General features: G+C 25.3%; 1 protein-coding gene across 1 annotated transcript in view; it reads left to right on the top strand.

The window, feature by feature from the left end:
• Positions 1–13,775, top strand: part of LOC119607033 (nephrin-like) — a gene marked incomplete at its 3' end in the record, with an annotated part of 200,152 nt that overhangs the window by 93,446 nt on the left and 92,931 nt on the right. The window lies entirely within an intron of this gene.

Here is a 13,775-nt window from a genome sequence, read left to right on the forward strand (position 1 = left end):
AATCGATTGCGGCAGCGATAAGCCAAAGTCAATGTGTATTATTGATAGATTTTCTTTTCACATGTTCCAAATAATAGTACATACTACTAAACGAAAATGAAAAAAAAAAAACACAAAAAGAAAATGAAGCCCGGAATAAGAAATAAAAAGTTGTACAACATTCCTCAATATGTTTGTAGTTCTATTATCCAAACTGGTGAGAAAGTGTAGTGTTCAATTTAACAAATAAAATGAACACAATAAGAAAAAAATTCAGGAAAAGAATTAAATATTGAAAAACGGCTGCCAGGGCAAAAAGCATACATTTCTCATCTTCTTTTTTTCTAGGACTCTCTAAATATAGTTGCCAACTCTTGTAGACATTCAAACAAATAAATAAATGACATTTGTTGGCTTGCCTGTGTATTCCACTTTTTCCTTTGCAATTTTCTTTATTGTAGCAAATTCCTAGTCTATATTATTGTATAAATACTACAACACAACCAGAAGTCGTTTTCTTATTAAATTCACATCCGCAGGAATGTGTGTCTCTCTCTGTACTACCACTACATACATACTACATCCTTTTATATGTTGGCAATATTTGTTCGATTTCCATTTAGTTGCGCAATATTCACACTCACGTTTGATTGCAGCAAAGTTTTAATGTAATTTGTGTTTGTTGCAACAGTTCTTTTTACACTATATATCAAATTCAATGATTTCTAATGTGATCTTTAAATATTGATAAAATGCTTCAAGAGTGAAGGAAAAAAAACTAAACGTAATGAAATGAAATAAAAACTAGAAATACTGTCGAAAAACGGAAACGGAAAAATTTCCAAAGGCTGTAATAAGAAAAAAATAATAAAAGTTTAATTTAAAAAAGTTTTTCGAGTGTTAATATCTAGAAGCATGATAAAGACAGAAGTTTTATATGGAGGAAATTTAATTTAAAGAGTTTGCTATAAATACTTAGAAGAGCTTTTGTTAAGAAAAATTTATTTAGGGAAGAGATTATGGAATAACTTATGTAGTAGTTTTCCAACTTTGGTCTAGATGGACGGCCTAGTCTATGGTCCACTATAAGGTTACTATACCACTATAGTATATGATCTCTGTAGTATATGGGCTATCTATGGATTGTTCTTTAGGTTACTCTATGGATAAGTGTATGTATAAGTCAGTTATTGATAAGTTTATAGACTAGTTTATGGAAAAGACTAGGGACCTGTTAATGAATAAGTCTATAGACTTGTCTAGGGACTGATCTATTAAGAAGTCTAAGACCTAGTCTGTAGACATGTCTAGAGACTAGTATATAGGCTTATTAAAGGATTTGTTCGTGCTTTAGTTTCAGTAACACTTAAGAACTGGTCCATAAACTAGTCTATGGAATGATCTATAGACTAGTTTATGGAATTTTCAATGGATCTGATGCAATAGCCTATGTATTCCATGGAGCGTTCTAGGGACTAGTTTATGGGCATATTTATAGACTTCTTAGTCTATAAACTAGTTTATGTACTAATGTATATGCTAATGTATGGATTCGTTATTAATGAGTCTATTTATTAGCCTATTGACCATTCTATGGTGTAGTCTATGGAATAGTTCATGAAGTAGCAGATGGCCAACTGTATGGACAAATCTAGAACCTAGTCTATGAACATGTCTTGGGACTAGATAATAGACTAGTCTATGAACCAATCTATAGATTAGTCCATAGAATTATCTATTGTCAGTAAACTGACAGGTCCATTGTCTAGTGAATTAATAAGTGTATTGACTAGTCTATGGGTTTGCCTTTAGAGTTGCTTTTGCTTTTTGTATTGACGTTACTACTTAGTCTAGTAACTTAGCTGTGAACTAACAACTAGCAGTTAGAAAATTTTATTAAGACCACTACAAAAGGGAATGTGAACTTAGTCTTAAAATCTACCTTTTGTTTGAAATAACTAAATAGAAATCCTTTTTTTCAATAAACTTTGCATTGATTTTATCCTTTTTAATTAAAACTAAATTTTTATAATAAAATTCAATTTATAAAAAAATCTAAAAAATACTGTATTTTTTCCACAATCACTGTTAAATTTTCTAAAAATTTATTTTGAAATAATCCATTATTTTTCACTATGACTTAAATTAATTAAAAACATGTTGGAAAAATCTCTACAAAAGTACAAAGCAATATACGCCTCAAAACAAAATCAAAAGCACAATAGCAGGTTTACGCTAAAATTCATTATGATAATACACTTAAACCTATGAGTAACATGAAATGGGAATTGTATAACAAACATACGCTACATATGAATACTAAAAACACGAAATAAAAATACACGTATAAAAACTAAAACCAATTGTTTGTTTATTTTTTTTAAATGTATATGAATGTATGTATGTGTCATGTTATGCGATGTTTCTGTTTTATTTTAGTTTTTTTTTTCAAGCATCACTGATCAAGTTAAAATCATGCTATTCCTGCTGGGAATTTAAAATTGCTGGTGTTGTTTTTCTAGCTTTTGTTTTTTTGCCATATATTTTTGATTGAAAAAACAATAATAAAAATGTCCTAAAAACAATTTTTTTTTTTAAAGTTTTATTTTTTCTCTAACAATATGAGAGTAAATATCGATTTTATTTTGTTTTTTAAAGAATAGAAAAATGAATTTCTTTGATATATAAAAAAATTATAAATTTTATAATAGCCTCTTTTTTTGGCGAATTTTGGTTTGTGGGTAATATACCACACATCTGTTGCCTTGCTGTAGAATATCAGAAATGTTATTAAAAAACTAATATACTTATGTACATATATGTATGTACATTTGTTTGTATATAGTTTTCATATGTTCGTACCTAGTTTGTAATCATATTTTGCAAGAAGAGAGAAAAAATCGCAAAACAACCTTGTGTGTTTAAATTTGTGTACATTTGCATATGTGTTAGTAATAGCTTGGTTCGATATGAAACTTTAATCAAATTTGCTTTAAGCCATACATTTCGGGATATTAGGTTTTAAATAGTTTTGGTGTCAATCCGAAGATGTTATTCAGACCGAAAATAAACCATGATTCCATATAGTTCATTATAACTCATTAAAATAAAAATTTAACGAACTTGTTATTAAAGTGATAGTGGTTTGGGTGTAAATCCTAGCAAAACCTTCTACTATTCACCAGGAAATATAAGATCTATTCATTCACACTTCTTCATTTGAACGGTGTTGTACTCCCACTTTCGGACTGTGTGACCATAGCCTTAGCTGTAATGAATATCTGCAAGGAACAAAATGGGGGATAAAACCCGAACATGAAAAATGGATTTTTGTAGTGATCATTAAGCCAATTCTGATTTATGGGGTTATTGTTTGGTTCAAATATATAAACTTTTGCAAACTTCTTGACAAAATACTGAGGAGGAGGTAGATCCTAATAATAGGACCACCACTCTACATCACGACTAGTTTAGGAAAGACTGGATATCCTTAAAGAGAAGAGCGTGACATTCAAACATAATACTCACAAACGTCCCATTCGGACATACATCATTTCTGTGGTACTCCGATGGTAGTATGCGAAAACTCATAGACAACATGTTCTACGAACTCTCCAAGACAAGATGGAACAATGAACGAACTTACATTCAAACTAAGAAGATATGGCCAAAGCTTGATACGAAGCGCATCGAATATCTTCTGAAACAAAGCCGATCCCAACTCAGCAAAAAAAAGCTGTCATAAATTTAGTAACCATGCAATGAGTCTTGGAATACCTTACTAATGAAGAAGAGGAATCATCTATCTGTTTATCAACCATCTTCTATGTCACTATCTAGCACTAGAGGACATCCGCCTCCGATATCTATATATCTAAACTAGATAACTTAAACATCTATATCTGACATTGCAGTTGGTTTGATGAAACAAACCCCAACAGCACTGATCAGAAGTTCTTTGAGTCTAAGACTCCCTTCTTCTAAATACAATCACTCACTATTTCTCCCTGTTTCAATTTCTATCCTTCGTCTTTTAACTATTAATTTCTCAAATCTTTGAGTCATTTCCTTGCCTCCTATTTTACATCGGATCTATGCCAATGATTTTTAGAATTATGCCTACTTTCTTGCTTTTATACGATCTTAATTTTTACATATATTTTCCAAAAACTTTTTCGCCAAGTAACCAACAGCTATTGCAACTACAGTAGGGTTAGAACATGCATGGTTTAGATCCATCATAATTTTCTTAAATATTTTCTGCTTCTCTTTAATTCTGTTCACTTAACTTTAAATTCATGTGAAGTTCACACAAAAAACATGTGGTACACAAACTGTTACACTAATATTATAAGTGTGTGTGTGTATTTTTTAACTTCCGTTTTAATTTTTTTTATTTGCACCGCATACTATTAAAGTCAACATGTTATAATGGCGTCAACACAAATTTTTTCACTACTCTTCCTCAATTTTTGCTCTTATAACCGTATTTCAATACTGCCTCAGGGAGTAGGGTGGCAAAGTTATACTCCCCTATTTTTAATAAAATTTTTCATATTGCATATCCATATACATACACATATTTGTATAGTTATTTATGAAAAAAAGTAAGAGAGAAAAAGAAAAACATTTTGATACACGGTTGTATGCAAATATTTTAACTAAGTAATATTTGCTTTAATATAGATTGTAGATTTGTTCCGTTCTTTTTTTTGTCTTCCTCATGTTTCATATTCAAATTGTATTATTTTTATTTTTTCAATATATCATAGCAAAAATATATAAAATGTATCTACATAAGAGTAAGTGCTTTCGTTATATATGAAGTATAAAGTGACTGTTACAAATACAATGTTTATCTAACTATCTGTAGCTCCAATAGCTTTGTATAACCCACTAACTGTTTGTTGGTTTCAATGTCTGATTGTCAGGTTGCCAGTCTGTCTGTTGTTTCTGTTTTTTTTTTATTTGTTTGTATTCATTCCCTGCTTTCATATATGAATTTCATATTTACTATATTGTATAGTGTATTAGAGTTTTTAGTAACATTTTTATGTTTTATTTGTCTGCATATCAATGTATGTCTGTTTGTATATACAGCAAATTGCTTGCCACTGCGCCAAAAATCAACCCGCATTATAAATATTTTTCAACATTTGTTTTTTCTCAGATATTTTTATTTACAATTTTAATATTATTTTTACAATTGAGGTTGAGGGATATGAAAAGAGAATTAAAGCAAAAGGAAGGTGTGAGAAAAATTAAATTATTCATTAGAAGATAAAAATTTAAAAAAAAAGGAACAAAACTTTTTTTTCGCAAAATTTCTCTTTTTATAAAAAAATTTTGTATACATTTTCGGAAAATTCCTATTTATATAGAAAATTTTCGGAAAATTCCTATTTATATAGAAAATTTTCGGAAAATTCCTATTTATATAGAAAATTTTCGGAAAATTCCTATTTATATAGAAAATTTTCGGAAAATTTCTATTTTTATACAAAAATTTTCGGAAAATTTCTATTTTTATACAAAAATTTTCGGAAAATTTCTATTTTTATTTAACATTTTCGAAAAATTTCTATTTCTATACAAAAATTTTCGGAAAATTCCTATTTTTATAGAAATTTCAGAAAATTTCTATTTTTATAGAAAATTTTCGGAAAATTTCTATTTTTATAGAAAATTTTCGGAAAATTTCTATTTTTATAGAAAATTTTCGGAAAATTTCTATTTTTATAGAAAATTTTCGGAAAATTTCTATTTTTATAGAAAATTTTCGGAAAATTTCTATTTTTATAGAAAATTTTCGGAAAATTTCTATTTTTATAGAAAATTTTCGGAAAATTTCTATTTTTATAGAAAATTTTCGGAAAATTTCTATTTTTATAGAAAATTTTCGGAAAATTTCTATTTTTATAGAAAATTTTCGGAAAATTTCTATTTTATAGAAAATTTTCGGAAAATTTCTATTTTTATAGAAAATTTTCGGAAAATTTCTATTTTTATAGAAAATTTTCGGAAAATTTCTATTTTTATAGAAAATTTTCGGAAAATTTCTATTTTATAGAAAATTTTCGGAAAATTTCTATTTTTATAGAAAATTTTCGGAAAATTTCTATTTTTATAGAACATTTTCGGAAAATTTCTATTTTTATAGAACATTTTCGGAAAATTTCTATTTTTATAGAACATTTTCGGAAAATTTCTATTTTTATAGAACATTTTCGGAAAATTTCTATTTTTATAGAACATTTTCGGAAAATTTCTATTTTATAGAACATTTTCGGAAAATTTCTATTTTTATAGAAATTTTCGGAAAATTTCTATTTTTATAGAGAATTTTCGGAAAATTTTTATAGAAAATTTTCGGAAAATTTCTATTTTTATAGAAAATTTTCGGAAAATTTCTATTTTTATAGAAAATTTTCGGAAAATTTCTATTTTTATAGAAAATTTTAGGAAAATTTCTATTTTTATAGAAAATTTTCGGAAAATTTCTATTTTTATAGAAAATTTTCGGAAAATTTCTATTTTTATAGAAAATTTTCGGAAAATTTCTATTTTTATAGAAAATTTTCGGAAAATTTCTATGTTTATAGAAAATTTTCGGAAAATTTCTATTTTTATAGAAAATTTTCGGAAAATTTCTATTTTTATAGAAAATTTTCGGAAAATTTCTATTTTTATAGAAAATTTTCGGAAAATTTCTATTTTTATAGAAAATTTTCGGAAAATTTCTATTTTTATAGAAAATTTTCGGAAAATTTCTATTTTTATAGAAAATTTTCGGAAAATTTCTATTTTTATAGAACATTTTCGGAAAATTTCTATTTTTATAGAACATTTTCGGAAAATTTCTATTTTTATAGAACATTTTCGGAAAATTTCTATTTTATAGAACATTTTCGAAAATTTCTATTTTTATAGAACATTTTCGGAAAATTTCTATTTTTATAGAACATTTTCGGAAAATTTCTATTTTATAGAACATTTTCGGAAATTTCTATTTTTATAGAACATTTTCGGAAATTTCTATTTTTATAGACCATTTTCGGAAAATTTCTACTTTTTATAGAACATTTTCGGAAAATTTCTATTTTTTATAGAACAATTTTCGGAAAATTTCTATTTTTATAGAAAATTTTCGGAAAATTTCTATTTTATAGACTTTTCGGTAGAAATTTTCGGAAAATTTCTATTTTTATAGAACATTTTCGGAAAATTTCTATTTTTATAGAACATTTTCGGAAAATTTCTATTTTTAGTAGAACATTTTCGGAAATTTCTATTTTTATAGAGAACATTTTCGGAAATTTCTATTTTTATAGAGAATTTCGGAAAATTTCTATTTTTATAGAGAATTTTCGGAAAATTTCTATTTTTAATAGAGAATTTTCGGAAAATTTCTATTTTTATAGAGAATTTTCGGAAAATTTCTATTTTTATAGAGAATTTTCGGAAAATTTCTATTTTTATAGAGAATTTTCGGAAAATTTCTATTTTTATAGAGAATTTTCGGAAAATTTCTATTTTTATAGAGAATTTTCGGAAAATTTCTATTTTTATAGAGAATTTTCGGAAAATTTCTATTTTTATAGAGAATTTTCGGAAAATTTCTATTTTTATAGAGAATTTTCGGAAAATTTCTATTTTTATAGAGAATTTTCGGAAAATTTCTATTTTTATAGAGAATTTTCGGAAAATTTCTATTTTTATAGAGAATTTTCGGAAAATTTCTATTTTTATAGAGAATTTTCGGAAAATTTCTATTTTTATAGAGAATTTTCGGAAAATTTCTATTTTTATAGAGAGTTTTCGGAAAATTTCTATTTTTATAGAGAATTTTCGGAAAATTTCTATTTTTATAGAGAATTTTCGGAAAATTTCTATTTTTATAGAGAATTTTCGGAAATTTCTATTTTTATAGAGAATTTTCGGAAAATTTCTATTTTTATAGAGAATTTTCGGAAAATTTCTATTTTTATAGAGAATTTTCGGAAATTTCTATTTATATAGAACATTTTCGGAAAATTTCTATTTTTATAGAACATTTCGGAAAATTTCTATTTTTATAGAACATTTTCGGAAAATTTCTATTTTTATAGAACATTTTCGGAAAATTTCTATTTTTATAGAAAATTTTCGGAAAATTTCTATTTTATAGAAAATTTTCGGAAAATTTCTATTTTTCGGAAATATTCTCTTTTTATAGAAATTTTTCGGAAAATTTGTTTAAGCTGTATTTCTAGTTTTATAGAACATTTTCGGAAAATTTCTATTTTTATAGAACATTTTCGGAAAATTTCTATTTTTATAGAACATTTTCGGAAAATTTCTATTTTTATAGAACATTTTCGGAAAATTTCTATTTTTATAGAACATTTTCGGAAATTTCTATTTTATAGAACATTTTCGGAAAATTTCTATTTTTATAGAGAATTTTCGGAAAATTTCTATTTTTATAGAAAATTTTCGGAAAATTTCAATTTTTATAGAAAATTTTCGGAAAATTTCTATTTTTATAGAAAATTTTCAGAAAATTTCTATTTTATAGAGAATTTTCGGAAAATTTTCTCTTTTATAGAAAATTTTCAGAAAATTTCTATTTTTATAGAAAATTTTCGGAAAATTTCTATTTTTATAGAGAATTTCGGAAAATTTCTATTTTTATAGAGAATTTTCGGAAAATTTCTATTTTTAATAGAGAATTTTCGGAAAATTTCTATTTTTATAGAGAATTTTCGGAAAATTTCTATTTTTATAGAGAATTTTCGGAAAATTTCTATTTTTATAGAGAATTTTCGGAAAATTTCTATTTTTATAGAGAATTTTCGGAAAATTTCTATTTTTATAGAGAATTTTCGGAAAATTTCTATTTTTATGGAGAATTTTCGGAAAATTTCTAGTTTTATAGAGAATTTTCGGAAAATTTCTATTTTTATAGAGAATTTTCGGAAAATTTCTATTTTTATAGAGAATTTTCGGAAAATTTCTATTTTTATAGAGAATTTTCGGAAAATTTCTATTTTTATAGAGAATTTTCGGAAAATTTCTATTTTTATAGAGAATTTTCGGAAATTTCTATTTTTATAGAGAATTTTCGGAAAATTTCTATTTTTATAGAGAATTTCGGAAAATTTCTATTTTTATAGAGAATTTTCGGAAAATTTCTATTTTTATAGAGAATTTTCGGAAAATTTCTATTTTTATAGAGAATTTTCGGAAAATTTCTATTTTTATAGAGAATTTTCGGAAAATTTCTATTTTATAGAGAATTTTCGGAAAATTTCTATTTTATAGAGAATTTTCGGAAAATTTCTATTTTTATAGAGAATTTTCGGAAAATTTCTATTTTGATAGAAAATTTTCGGAAAATTTCTATTTTGATAGAAAATTTTCGGAAAAATTCTATTTTTATAGAAAATTTTCGGAAAATTTCTATTTTTATAGAAAATTTTCGGAAAATTTCTATTTTTATAGAACATTTTCGGAAAATTTCTATTTATATAGAACATTTTCGGAAAATTTCTATTTTTATAGAACATTTTCGGAAAATTTCTATTTTATAGAACATTTTCGGAAAATTTCTATTTTTATAGAACATTTTCGGAAAATTTCTATTTTTATAGAACATTTTCGGAAAATTTCTATTTTTATAGAAAATTTTCGGAAAATTTCTATTTTTATAGAAAATTTTCGGAAAATTTCTATTTTTATAGAAAATTTTCGGAAAATTTCTATTTTTATAGAAAATTTTCGGAAAATTTCTATTTTTATAGAAAATTTTCGGAAAATTTCTATTTTTATAGAAAATTTTCGGAAAATTTCTATTTTTATAGAAAATTTTCGGAAAATTTCTATTTTATAGAAAATTTTCGGAAAATTTCTATTTTTATAGAAAATTTTCGGAAAATTTCTATTTTTATAGAAAATTTTCGGAAAATTTCTATTTTTATAGAAAATTTTCGGAAAATTTCTATTTATAGAAAATTTTCGGAAAATTTCTATTTTCGGAAATATTCTCTTTTATAGAAATTTTTCGGAAATTTGTTTAAGCTGTAATTGTTTTTTGGAGAGTTTTTGTATTTATTTTAGGACTATACTAGTCTGACTTCTTCCTGTCTTTATCTTTTTGTTGGCAAAATCCAATATAGTGTTCCCTCTGACATTGTTGATGATTATGTTCCATTTTTGTCATTTTACCCATTGCTAACGTTGATGATCTATTTCACTCATTGACTACAATTTTGTAGATGACGAGAATGGTTATGATGATGCCGTTTGGTATTTGTGGTAGTAGTTGTCACTGGTGTTTTTGTTTGGTTTGAAATTTAAGTTTGTTACTTTGATAGAATATGTATGATAATAGTGACATTCATTTGTTTTAAGTTCAGCTTATCACACAATTTATAACCATATTTATGTGTATGTGTTAGAAAGGGAGTGCATTTTTGTATATGTATTTTAGTTATTATGGTTTGAGTATAAAGGATAAATGTACTTATATATGAGTTTGTTTGTGCGTTAAAATAATGCATAGAAAGTAAAGTACGGGTGAAATTAGTATTAGTAATATGGTTAAATGTTAAAGTGCATAAGAGAATTATTTAAAAAGTCAACATTTTAAATATTTTATAAGCAAAATAAGGACTTGAGTGTACTAAATATGAAAAATGCAGTTTCTAACATTAGCCCTAGATTTAAAACTAAAATCAATACAAATCGATATTATAACTTTCACCATAAATATCAAAACTTTTACATTTCCCCAAACTTTAGTTTAACAAGGCTTTCAAAATAAATTTCTTTTTATCAAATATATCGTCCTAAAACTAACAACTCGATATATTGTAATACAATTGCTCTCCTCACCTAAATTTTTGGCCTTATTCTATTGTCAATAATGTCGAAAAAAAAACTTTTTCAAATGTGTTCACATTTACCGTTATAGAGGTATGAGTATTTAATTTCTTTGCCCTTATTGTTATATTTTTTCTTTTGTCAATATTTTATTTGATTTTCAACATTTTGTTTGAGAGAGGTCGATATTTCTGCCAGTTGTATGTGTGCGTGTAAACTTGTTAACAATTGTCTAAATTGACTTTTACTTATTTTTATTTTTTTATTTTTTTGTTATTTTATTCTATTCCTAAATGTAGTTGGAGTTTTGTAACATATTGAAAATTACTTTTATTTACAAGTTTGTTTTTTATGTGTTTTTTAACATATTTGTAGTTATACGTGTATGTATGAATCGATGTCTATTATTAGATAAAATTGATTACAAACCATAAAATACCAATACTTGTAAATAGAGAATGCTACAGCCCAGCAGTTCTGAAAGTGTTTCTTTATGAATTATTGATTTTATCAATAGCTTATATTACAGAGATATATTTAAAAAGTTAGAAAGCTTAATAATTTCAAATGTTTTCGTTTGTATTAGTTTTAACTTAATTAGTTCCTTAAACTGTTGGGTTTTTATATAAGCTTTATGATGATTTAGTAATATTGTTTATTTGCTAGATTTTAGATTAGTTTAATAGCTAAGTTGGCAGGTACAGCAATTTTTATATTATAAAATTATATATGATGTATCTATTTTCTCTTAGTTATATATAAATAACAAATTACGGTTTTGAAATAGTAAATAAAATATAAATTATAGGTTGGGAAATACAAAAAATTGTCAGATTCGAAACAAAAATTATAATAACTACATTCGTTTAATGACTTCAGGTGTATAAATTAAAATGTATAATTGGTATTTTGTTCCGGAAATTACGTCAATGTGATTTATTTTATATTTGAAGAAAATACTTTTACATTTTATGTAAAAATTTTTATTACAGTGTAATCGGCCCAGAGTCGTTTGAAATATTTATGGTTATTGTGAAAAGTTAAACCTTAACCGTATGACACATGTGTATGTTAAATCTTACCCAGAGGAATATTCTTGAAAATTATCAGAAAGCTTGCTCTTTCAAATCGAACCCTATCGTTTTCTCAGCAGCAGACGGACGGACAAACAGACCGACAGTTAGGTGTTAGTTAGATAGTTAGTTAGTTAGTTATTTAATTAGTTATTTAGTTAGTTAGTTAGTTAGTTAGTTAGTTTTTAGTTAAGTTAGTTGGTTAGTATTAGTTAGTTTAGTTAGTTAGTTTGTTAGTTAGTTAGTATTGTTAGTTAGTTAGTTAGTTAGTTTAGTTAGTTAGTTAGTTAGTTAGTTAGTTATTAGTTAGTTAGTTATTAGTTTCAGTTAGTTTAGTTAGTAGTTAGGTAGTTAGTTAGTTATTAAGTTAGTTAGTAGTTAGTTAGTTTAGTTAGTTAGTTAGTTAGTTTTAGTTAGTAGTTAGTTAGTTAGTTTCGTTTAGTTCGTTTTAGTTTTCGTTAGTTTTCAGTAGTTAGTTAGTTCTTCTAGTTCGTTAGTTAGGTAGTTTTAGTTAGTCAGTTAGTTAGTTATTAGTCGTTAGTTAGTTCCAGTTCGTTAGTTATTTTAAGTTAGTTAGTTGAGTTAGTTAGTTAGTTAGTAGTTAGTTAGTTAGTTAGTGTTAGTTAGTTAGTTAGTTAGTAGAGTTAGAGTTATAGTTAGTTAGTTAGTGTTAGTTAGTTAGTTAGTTAGTTAGTAGTTAGTTAGTTAGTTAGTAGTAGTTAGTAGTAGTTAGTTAGTTAGTTAGTTAGTTAGTAGTTAGTTAGTTAGTTAGTTAGTTAGTAGTTAGTTAGTTAGTAGTTAGTAGTTAGTTAGTTAGTTAGTTAGTTAGTTAGTTAGTTAGTTAGTTAGTTAGTTAGTTAGTTAGTTAGTTAGTAGTTAGTTAGTTAGTTAGTTAGTAGTTAGTGTAGTTAGTTAGTTAGTAGTTAGTTAGTTAGTTAGTTAGTTAGTTAGTTAGTTAGTTAGTTAGTAGTTAGTTAGTTAGTTAGTGTAGTAGTTAGTTAGTTAGGTAGTTAGTTAGTAGTTAGTAGTTAGTTAGTTAGTTAGTTAGTTAGTTAGTTAGTTAGTTAGTAGTTAGTAGTTAGTTAGTTTAGTTAGTTAGTTAGTTAGTTAGTTAGTTAGGTAGTAGTTAGTTAGTTAGTAGTTAGTTAGTTAGTTAGTTAGTTAGTTAGTTAGTTAGGTAGTTAGTTAGTTAGTTAGTTAGTAGTTAGTAGTTAGTTAGTAGTTAGTTAGTTAGTTTAGTTAGTAGTTAGTTAGTTAGTTAGTTAGTTAGTTAGTTAGTTAGTTAGTTAGTTAGTAGTTAGTTAGTTAGTTAGTTAGTTAGTTAGTTAGTTAGTTAGTAGTTAGTTAGTAGTTAGTTAGTTAGTTAGTTAGTTAGTTAGTTAGTTAGGTAGTTAGTTAGTTAGTTAGTTAGGAGTTAGTTAGTTAGTAGTTAGTTACTAGTTAGTAGTTAGTTAGTTAGTTAGTTAGTTAGTTAGTTAGTTAGTAGTTAGTTAGTAGTTAGTTAGTTAGTTAGTTAGTTAGTTAGTGAGTTAGTTAGTTAGTTAGTTAGTAGTTAGTTAGTAGTTAGTTAGTTAGTTAGTTAGTGAGTTAGTTAGTTAGTTAGTTAGTTAGTTAGTTAGTTAGTTAGTTAGTTAGGTAGTTAGTTTAGTTAGTTAGTTAGTTAGTTAGTTAGTATGGTTGGACATGAACTTCATCAAGATACACAAGACAACGTTTCACCATACTGGTTACATAATAGTCTTATGTAGTTGGACTTTACCGACAATACTTAACTTCAATTGATGGTTAAGTGCACATGGGTGTGTTGTCCACAGATGAGGAAATAAATATGTTGATTGAACGTTGGTGTATGCTAATCAA

This window comes from Lucilia sericata, unplaced genomic scaffold (genome assembly GCF_015586225.1).
Source record: "Lucilia sericata isolate MDLA Ls3-8-SP2 unplaced genomic scaffold, ASM1558622v1 Contig000647F_arrow, whole genome shotgun sequence".
NCBI classification, from domain to species: domain Eukaryota; kingdom Metazoa; phylum Arthropoda; class Insecta; order Diptera; family Calliphoridae; genus Lucilia; species Lucilia sericata.